Source organism: Ostrea edulis, chromosome 4, assembly GCF_947568905.1.
Source record: "Ostrea edulis chromosome 4, xbOstEdul1.1, whole genome shotgun sequence".
NCBI lineage: Eukaryota > Metazoa > Mollusca > Bivalvia > Ostreida > Ostreidae > Ostrea > Ostrea edulis.
This window is the reverse complement of record NC_079167.1, coordinates 7,582,443-7,592,858: the sequence shown is the minus strand read 5'-3', so window position 1 is coordinate 7,592,858 and position 10,416 is coordinate 7,582,443.

The following is a 10,416-nucleotide window of genomic DNA, read 5'->3' as shown; positions in this document are numbered from 1 at the left end:
ATGGCGGCCGACACTCAATTTAAATCATTTATCTGGCTATCGCCAGTTATTCAACTCCTCTCTCTTTCTCTCTCAAAACGAAAGAGGTGCAACCCCTCCCCAATGCTTAGTAATATGTATGTGATATATATACAATTAAGAGCATTAAATTATTGTTTTTCGATTGTACTGTTAAATACGTAGAACCACGGGGCTGACCCTCCATGACAACGTTCAATTTCTGTTATTTTCACATGCAAACTAAATTATTTTCACATGTGAAATAAGATTAATTGGCGGATTGGCTCCCATCCCACTCTTTTGGTGGTAGTAATGAATGGTAAAAATGTAATAATTAATTAACTGATCAATTGAAGGATGAACGGAGCCCCCTCCCTCCAATTTAGGAGTACGAAGTTTGGACAAAAGAGACATTTTAGGTCCTTTTCTGCTTGTCAACAATAATGTAGAAGACAATTTCTCCGACGACTGTCCCTATACACTTTGAAAAACGATGCTGCGTGTTTGCGTACTATTCTAAAGCTTTCCAAAATAATCACTCAGCGATACGAATTACATTGTTTTTGCAATTGGCAGCCGCCACATATAAAAATAACTGGCGGCAGCCAGTTAATTTATATGACGGCCGCCAGTTAAATTAAGTAGCGGCCGCCACATAAATTAAATGGCGGCCGCCAATTAGATAAATATTAATTCTATACCCTGGCACCTATCGGCTTCCGTGAAGTTGTGACCAGCGAACAGGGGATGTTTACTCCTTCTGGGTACCTCTGGTGTGTCCAAGGGGTCCATGTTTGACCGTCACTCCATTTTGATTGGTTTGCCGTAAACTTTTTCGTTTGACCCGAGAGAGAGACGGGTCAACCCGAAAACTTGTGTAATTGTTATATATATATATATATATATATGTGTGTGTGTGTTAAGCAATAAGTCCTGAAGATTGAAAATGAAACCGGTTGAGTTATTTTCGGCGTTCTAATTTTTCTTTATTATACTATTACTTGTGTGGATATTTACTTATATTTTGGATTTTATATATATATATATATATATATATATATACAAAGCACTAAAATGACCAACGACACGAACAACCAGATTGTCAACCCGTCCCTTCTTCAGGACAAACGAAAAATTACATAATGTGGCCAATATCAACAGAGAATAATAGCAAAAACTACATATAAATACATCTAGCACTACAACTACACTAATCTACAAACGTATTTTTAATGTAGTTGTAGTGCTACTAGCTAGATGTATTTATATGTAGTTATAAACCACAAACAAAGATAAAATTCCAACGCAAGCACTTTCATTTTAAAATCCCATGGGGTGACATTTTATATTGCTTTACCAGTTTCTTAGATTTGTAATATATATATATATTTTAAAAGTGATAATGTGATAATAACTTTCAAATGCTTTAAAAACTATTTCTTCAAATGATTGCTTTTCAGATACAATTCCGGAACCATCGATTCCAAGTGTGACAGTTTTACTGAATGGATACGACACTGATGGGGTACCACCCATACCGTTTACGTGACAGCTTGTTTCTACGTGTGTATCCATACGCAAATCCTTCTTCGCTAAATGCCTTCATCTGTTTAATTACTTGACCTTTCTTGAAACTGAGTTCATTTTTTCTCTGAGCCTTGTAATTTGTGTTTGCAACCACTCTGATAATGTCACGCATTCTTCCTATAGATCTATCGCTATTTTCTGAAGTGTCGGGGCGATCATTGTCTGACGCCACTGAATAGTCCCCGCTCACTCTGATGCAGGGATGGTCGTCCTCAGGCAAAACACAGAATTCTTTGACGTGGAATGGATTTGGAAGACGACAAGATGATTCCTCTGGCAGTTCTATTGTTTCTATCTCATCTTCAGAATACTCTACCACTAACGGCGATGGAAATTTCATGGTTAATCCGTTTTTCAGCACTGTATTCAAACTAGAACAAGTTGTCGTGCTGTTAGTAAGGTTGGTTCTCATTTCTTTCTGTGGTATATCTGGTTGTTTCTGAGATACAGAATGGTGTGGTGGAGTCATTTGTCTCTTTCTGGTCCTCATTACCTCCCCTGTTACGTGCAAATCCAAATCCTCTGGTTGCACGGAAGGATTGGTCACCAAAAACATATCGACCCCCGTAACAAATCCTGCCTTCTTGAGCTTTGCCCTTTCTGCCACTCGTATCCAATTATGGCTGTAAAGTTTTCGAAAATTAATCGTTTGTAGGTTTTTGAAGGATTCGACTGTATTATCTGCACTTTCATGAATTAAGTCACATTGCGGAATCACATGTTTTACAAACTCTGAAATCACTTCAATGATCACGGAAAATCTGCCCTTATCTAATTCTTTCAGCTCTTGGAACATTATCTGTAGGGTCTTCTTCTTCCTATTTATCAAATTCTGTAACTCTCTCTCATCTTCAATACATGCTTGAGAGGTAGTTTTAATTCGTTCTTGAAGACGAGACACTTGTGTAATTATAGATTCTAATTTGGCTGTGCCCTTGGCGGAACGTCTTTTGTTCTTCCTAGAAAGTTTTTCTTCCAAATCAATCAAAAGAGCTTTCATATTGCTTAAAGACTGCTTATGAATCTGGACAGCGTTTTCTAAGGCATTCCGCTGTGTGTCATGGGGCCTGAATTCATCCTCTATTTCTTTCAGCTCCCGGTTCCGTCGGATGTGTTTAAGGATATTCTGATGAGGACCGTTATTGGCCATAAGCTGATCATAAATACATCTATGGATCTCAGCCAAGCGATGTGTCTCCTGCCACGGGGCTGATTTGAAAAAATCAAGTACATCTTTGCCGCCAACTTCTTTCGACAACTCATTCTGATATTTTGCCTTCCAACTTTCGATTTCTTGAAGATATGTCAATTCTGCCTGAGCTCGATTCTTTATCATCAGACGTACAGCCTCTTGAAGACGAATAGAATGTTTGTTCTGTTTAATAGCTTCCTCTACCAAATGAAAATCAATGGTATCACCCATTGTTAACAGCAGCTCACTAGGCTAAAGTGCTAACTGTGACGATTCATAACACTATGACGTTAAACTATCTATGACGTCATTGTCGAAAGATTTTGCCTCGGACTAGACCCCCGTCATTGGATAAAACGCGACACCTGTTTGCTGTCTAAGCCATAAGATAAGATAAGTTTTATTCCAATTTTGGGCCCAGAGGGCATAACATTAACACAGTTTATAAAGAAGGAAATTTCAAAAAAGAAAGAAAGTTTACAACATTAACTACAGGTTACATGGACTGCAAACTACATGTGCATGTAGCATGTTGGGGAAACGAGTACATGTATACATATATGAATTGCTAATTATCATGTGTATACACAAGTAAATGGACAATATCAGTATTATACCAACATATGAATAATAAACTATAATGATTTTTGCAGTTTTAAAGCATCACTTCGTTTTCTGAAAGTTTGAACTAAATATTCACTCAATTTGACAATTACTGGTTTGTCTTCATTAATCATCAACCAAGTAAATTTGTCCTTATTTGTTAAATAGATAAAAAAAAAAAAAGTTGTTGAGCTTGTATATACCATTAAAAAATATATTTCTCTCTTCAACATAGAATGGACAATCAGTGAGGAAATGAAATTCATCTTCTACACAATTAAGGTTACATAATTCATGTTTCTAAGCATCTGGGTATTTAATTTTCCTAACTTCATTATCCTTTATTTTTTTTAAATCTGAGCGCTTCGCTTCCTATCCTATATAATGCGTTGTTTTATATGGTAAATGGTTTATGTTCGTTTGAGTGAAACGAATTTAGAACATAAATGTATTTATCATGGTTACCCTAGCATTGTTTGTACACGTGGGAAGTTGTGTTTTGGAACGGGTGAATGATTGCATAGCGATTGGTTATTTAAATAGCAGCTAGTACGCATGAGTGAATTAGTTATTTAAGGATCAGTATGCCATTCGAAGGCTCAGATTCGCAGAATATTTCACGTTTTATAAATTCCCACCCACCCGTCCCAAATAAAGGCTTCTTTATTGGAATTATGAATATGACATCGATTGATTATATCATAAATATGAATATATATATATATATATTTATAGTTTGTGTTTCTTTCGGAGAATTGGACATGCTGTACAGGGATATTTCTATGAATCTATCCAGAAAAATGGTTAGAAGGTTATACAACACCCATCTTTAAATCGGATAATCCAAAGCTCCCCCAAAACTATAGAGGAATAACTATAACTAACAGCATAGCGAAACTTTTTAATATCATTTTAAACGACAGGCTTGATACAAAATAATACACGAGAGTCAAATAGGATTTTCAAAAAACAAATCCAGGACATCAGACCATTTATTTGTAGTTAAATGTTTAATTGACAAATACATTAACACTGGCAATAAACGACTCTATGCATGTTTTGTAGACTTTCACAAGGCATTTGATACAGTCATTCATGAAGGCATTAAACTAAAACTCCTACAATTAAATATCAATGGTTTATTCTACAACATATTATGTAGTATGTATAGGCACAACAATATTTTCATAAAAGTAGGGAACAAGTTAACCCTTCCATATACACCAGAGATAGGAGTTCGACAAGGTGATTTCTTAAGCCCAAATATTTTAAAAATATTTTTTAACGATTTTTCTAAATTACTGGATGAAGAAACCATTGACTCTGTCAATCTTTCTGGAAAGAAAATCACCTCTTTTCTATATGCGGATGACCTTGTACTGCTTTCAGAAAACCAGAATGGACTACAAAACAAACTAAACTTACTTGAAAAATATTACAACGATTGGTGCTTAGAATTTAATACCAATAAGACAAAAGTAGTCATTTTTAATAAAAGCGGGCACCTAATTAAAAAAAAATTTGTGTTCAGTAACATATGTATTGAATGAACTAACAAATATAAATATCTAGGAGTAATATTATCCTCCTGTGGTTCATTCAAGGAAGCAAAATCTGATCTATACAATAAAGCTCTCAAGGCCTCATTCAAACTTTATAAAGACATCAAATCTATCGATCCACCAATTAAAACATCTTTACATCTTTTTGACCATATGGTAAAACCCATTGCCTTGTATGGCTGCGAGATATGGGGGGAGGGGGGGGGGGACACTTTCAGCACGCATGCTGGAAAAAGACAGAGATTTATATGATATCTTTAAAAATTGGGAGGTAGAAAACGTGAATATTAAGTTTTGTAAACATCTACTGGGTGCCGGTAAAAGAAGTACTAATATTGCAATAATCTCTGAATTGGGTAGATATCCTATGTTCTGCTCTATAATCCAAAGTATTTTACTATATTGGCATAGACTTGAGAATTGTCCAGAATCATCCCTGTTATACAGTGCTTATACAGAGAATATCAATCTGAATTCATATAATATAAATTGTTGGTACAAAAACATTAGTTATTTTAGGAAAAAAATGGGCATTTTGGTACCCAATTGTAAAAATCTCAAATTCTCATTTTTCAAAAAACAAATGAAGAATCAGGTACGGAAACAATGTTTACTTTACTGGTCAAAAAGACTTGAAGAGGGTCAGAAATCAGGAAAACTCACAACATATTTTTCGTATAAAGAAAACTTTACTATGGAAAGTTATATATTTTTAGAATCCCTAGAATTAAGAAAAACTATATGTAGATTTCGAATTAGTGCACATGACCTTCGAATTGAAAGCGGAAGATGTGAATTTACAAAAGCCAATGCTGGCCAGAAGATTTCTTTAGAAAGAAACAAAAGAATATGTGAATTATGTAACCTTAATTGTGTAGAAGATGAATTTCATTTCCTCACTGATTGTCCATTCTATGTTGAAGAGAGAAATATGCTTTTTAATGGTATATACAAGCTCAACTTTTTTTTTTTTTTTTTTTTTTTATCTATTTAACAAATAAGAACAAATTTACTTGGTTGATGATTAATGAAGACAAACCAGTAATTGTCAAATTGAGTGAATATTTAGTTCAAACTTTCAGAAAACGAAGTGATGCTTTAAAACTGCAAAAATCATTATAGTTTATTATTCATATGTTGGTATAATACTGATATTGTCCATTTACTTGTGTATACACATGATAATTAGCAATTCATATATGTATACATGTACTCGTTTCCCCAACATGCTACATGCACATGTAGTTTGCAGTCCATGTAACCTGTAGTTAATGTTGTAAACTTTCTTTCTTTTTTGAAATTTCCTTCTTTATAAACTGTCTCAATGTTATGCCCTCTGGGCCCAAAATTGGAATAAAACTTATCTTATGGCTTAGACAGCAAACAGGTGTCGCGTTTTATCCAATGACGGGGGTCTAGTCCGAGGCAAAATCTTTCGACAATGACGTCATAGATAGTTTAACGTCATAGTGTTATGAATCGTCACAGTTAGCACTTTAGCCTAGTGAGCTGCTGTTAACAATGGGTGATACCATTGATTTTCATTTGGTAGAGGAAGCTATTAAACAGAACAAACATTCTATTCGTCTTCAAGAGGCTGTACGTCTGATGATAAAGAATCGAGCTCAGGCAGAATTGACATATCTTCAAGAAATCGAAAGTTGGAAGGCAAAATATCAGAATGAGTTGCCGAAAGAAGTTGGCGGCAAAGATGTACTTGATTTTTTCAAATCAGCCCCGTGGCAGGAGACACATCGCTTGGCTGAGATCCATAGATGTATTTATGATCAGCTTATGGCCAATAACGGTCCTCATCAGAATATCCTTAAACACATCCGACGGAACCGGGAGCTGAAAGAAATAGAGGATGAATTCAGGCCCTATGACACACAGCGGAATGCCTTAGAAAACGCTGTCCAGATTCATAAGCAGTCTTTAAGCAATATGAAAGCTCTTTTGATTGATTTGGAAGAAAAACTTTCTAGGAAGAACAAAAGACGTTCCGCCAAGGGCACAGCCAAATTAGAATCTATAATTACACAAGTGTCTCGTCTTCAAGAACGAATTAAAAAAACCTCTCAAACATGTATTGAAGATGAGAGAGAGTTACAGAATTTGATAAATAGGAAGAAGAAGACCCTACAGATAATGTTCCAAGAGCTGAAAGAATTAGATAAGGGCAGATTTTCCGTGATCAATGAAGTGATTTCAGAGTTTGTAAAACATGTGATTCCGCAATGTGACTTAATTCATGAAAGTGCAGATAATACAATTGAATCCTTCAAAAACCTACAAACGATTAATTTTCGAAAACTTTACAGCCATAATTGGATACGAGTGGCAGAAAGGGCAAAACTCAAGAAGGCAGGATTTGCTACGGGGGTCGATATGTTTTTGGTGACCAATCCTTCCGTGCAACCAGAGGATTTGGATTTGCACGTAACAGGGGAGGTAATGAGGACCAGAAAGAGACAAATGACTCCACCACACCATTCTGTATCTCAGAAACAACCAGATATAACACAGAAAGAAATGAGAACCAACCTTGCTAACAGCACGACAACTTGTTCTAGTTTGAATACAGTGCTGAAAAACGGATTAACCATGAAATTTCCATCGCCGTTAGTAGTAGAGTATTCTGAAGATGAGATAGAAACAATAGAACTGCCAGAGGAATCATCTTGTCGTCTTCCAAATCCATTCCACGTCAAAGAATTCTGTGTTTTGCCTGAGGACGACCATCCCTGCAGCAGAGTGAGCGGGGACTATTCAGTGGCGTCAGACAATGATCGCCCCGACACTTCAGAAAATAGCGATAGATCTATAGGAAGAATGCGTGACATTATCAGAGTGGTTGCAAACACAAATTACAAGGCTCAGAGAAAAAATGAACTCAGTCTCAAGAAAGGTCAAGTAATTAAACAGATGAAGGCATTTAGCGAAGAAGGATTTGCGTATGGATACACACGTAGAAACAAGCTGTCACGTAAACGGTATGGGTGGTACCCCATCAGTGTCGTATCCATTCAGTAAAACTGTCACACTTGGAATCGATGGTTCCGGAATTGTATCTGAAAAGCATTCATTTGAAGAAAGAAAGTTTTTAAAGCATTTGAAAGTTATTATCACATTATCACTTTTAAAAAAATATATATATTACAAATCTATGAAACTGGTAAAGCAATATAAAATGTCACCCCATGGGATTTTAAAATGAAAGTGCTTGCGTTGGAATTTTATCTTTGTTGTTTATTTGATATCTTTTAATATCTTATAACGGACATTGCGACTTTTAATTAATATATATATATATATATAGTCATTCTTAACGTCTTTCAAAATGAAACCGAAGAAATGCAACACGGACAGCAACGGCAGGGTATACAAAGTTGAGGATAGTGAGAACGGCAAAGTAGATCTGCTGTCGAACTATCTTCTTCGCCCAAACATTCTTTAATTCATGATCATTTATTACTTGTGACGTACACGTGGATCTAATAAAATCCTGGGAATATGCTATAATGCAAAACATTCTATACGATTTCGCGTTAGAAAGTAATAACACGACAACTAGATGGTAATGAAATAAATTGAACTTCTTATTTTTTATGAATGGATTTTGCACTGATATTTTTATGAAACAATACACGGTTGGTACAGCATGTACCACAACAGTGTCGTTTACAAACCAATGGATTTCGGCGCGTCACACCATCGCACTTTGGCGTGTCAGACCATCTACCTTGGCGCATGAGTGTGGACCATCGCACTTTTGCGTGTTACACCATCGGGGTTTAGCGCAGACCATCGGGATTTGGCATGACCCTCGCACTTTGGAGTCTTACATATATATTAAAAGAAATAGAAGAAACAGTACACAAAGTTAAAATTTGGAATATATATATATATATAGAGAGAGAGAGAGAGAGAGAGAGAGAGAGAGAGAGAGAGAGAGAGAGTCTATATATAATCCGGATATTTACACAAGTGTAGCGATATACGTGAACGGATCTAATTTTTCCGGAAGCCGATAGGTGCCAGGGTATAGCATTAATATTTATTTAACTGGCGGCCGCCATTTAATCTAAATCATTTATGTGCCTGTCACCAGTTATTCAACTCCTCTCTCTTTCTCTATCTCTCAAAATGAAAGGGATGCAATCCCTCCCCAATGTTTAGTAATATGTATGTAATATATATATATATATATATATATATATATATACACACACACATACAATTAAGAGCATTAAATTATTGTTTTTTGATTGTACTCTTAAATACGTAGAGCCACTCCATTTGTTTGACAACGTTCAATTTTTGTTATTTTCACATGCAAACTAAATTATTTTCACATGTGAAATAAGATTAATTGGCGGATTGGCCCCCACTCTTTTTAGTGGTAATAATGAATGGTAAAAATGTAATAATGAATTAACTGATCAATTGAAGGATGAACGGAGCCCCCTCCCTCCAATTTAGGAGTACGAAGTTTGGGCAAGAGGCATTTTAGGTTGCTTTTTTGCTTGTCAACATATTGTAGAAGACAATTTCTTCGACGACTGTCCCTATAGGCCAACACTTTGAAAAACGATGCTGCGTGTTTGCGTACTATTCTAAATCTTTCCAAAATAATCAATCAGCGATACGAATTACATTGTAGGTGCAATTGGCAGCCAACATATATAAATTAAGTGGCGACCGCCAGATAAAATAACTGGCGGCCGCCAGTTAATTCATATGGCTGCCGCCAGATAATAAGTGGCGTCCGCCAGTATCCCTGGCACCTATCGGCTTCCGTAGATATACAAGTAGTGAGGTATGCTTTTGTATCGTCTGCTAACAGACGGACAGTGAACTACACCCCCTCTGGCATGCTGCTGATGAAGAATAGGAGCAATGATGGTCCTGGTACACCTCCTTGGGGGACCCCGGACTTTACGTCAATGAAGAGTGATTTCTCCCCGTCCACTACAAATGACTTGCGACCAAGCTGGCTAGAATCCCTCGGTTGACCTTTCCTCTGATGCCGAAGTGCTCTAGCTTGTGTATTAACAGGCTATGATCGACTTAGTCAACGGCTTTGAAATATCCATGGGCCACTATCATCTTGGAAAAGGTATTTAACTTCAATGTACATGCCTATGATATTGTCTCGATGCATTCTCCTTTCTTATGAAGAAAATTTTCTATAAAGTTAATGTCATTTATCGGATTTAACCTTCCTTTCGATTATTCAATTAGTAAAAAATACACAAAAATAGACATCATATATATGTCGGGGTCATTTGGTCACGTCCGTGTAATTTCAGTTGCATTATATATGAGGGGGCGGACAGGGTGAGGGAGAGAGAGGTTTAGTGGGGAGGTTATACTTCTTTTCTGCAACTCCTTTAATTTTTCCCTTTTCACTACTAATTTGCATCGAACTGATCGCACCGGATATACGTATTCGATGCTGTTCCCATTGTG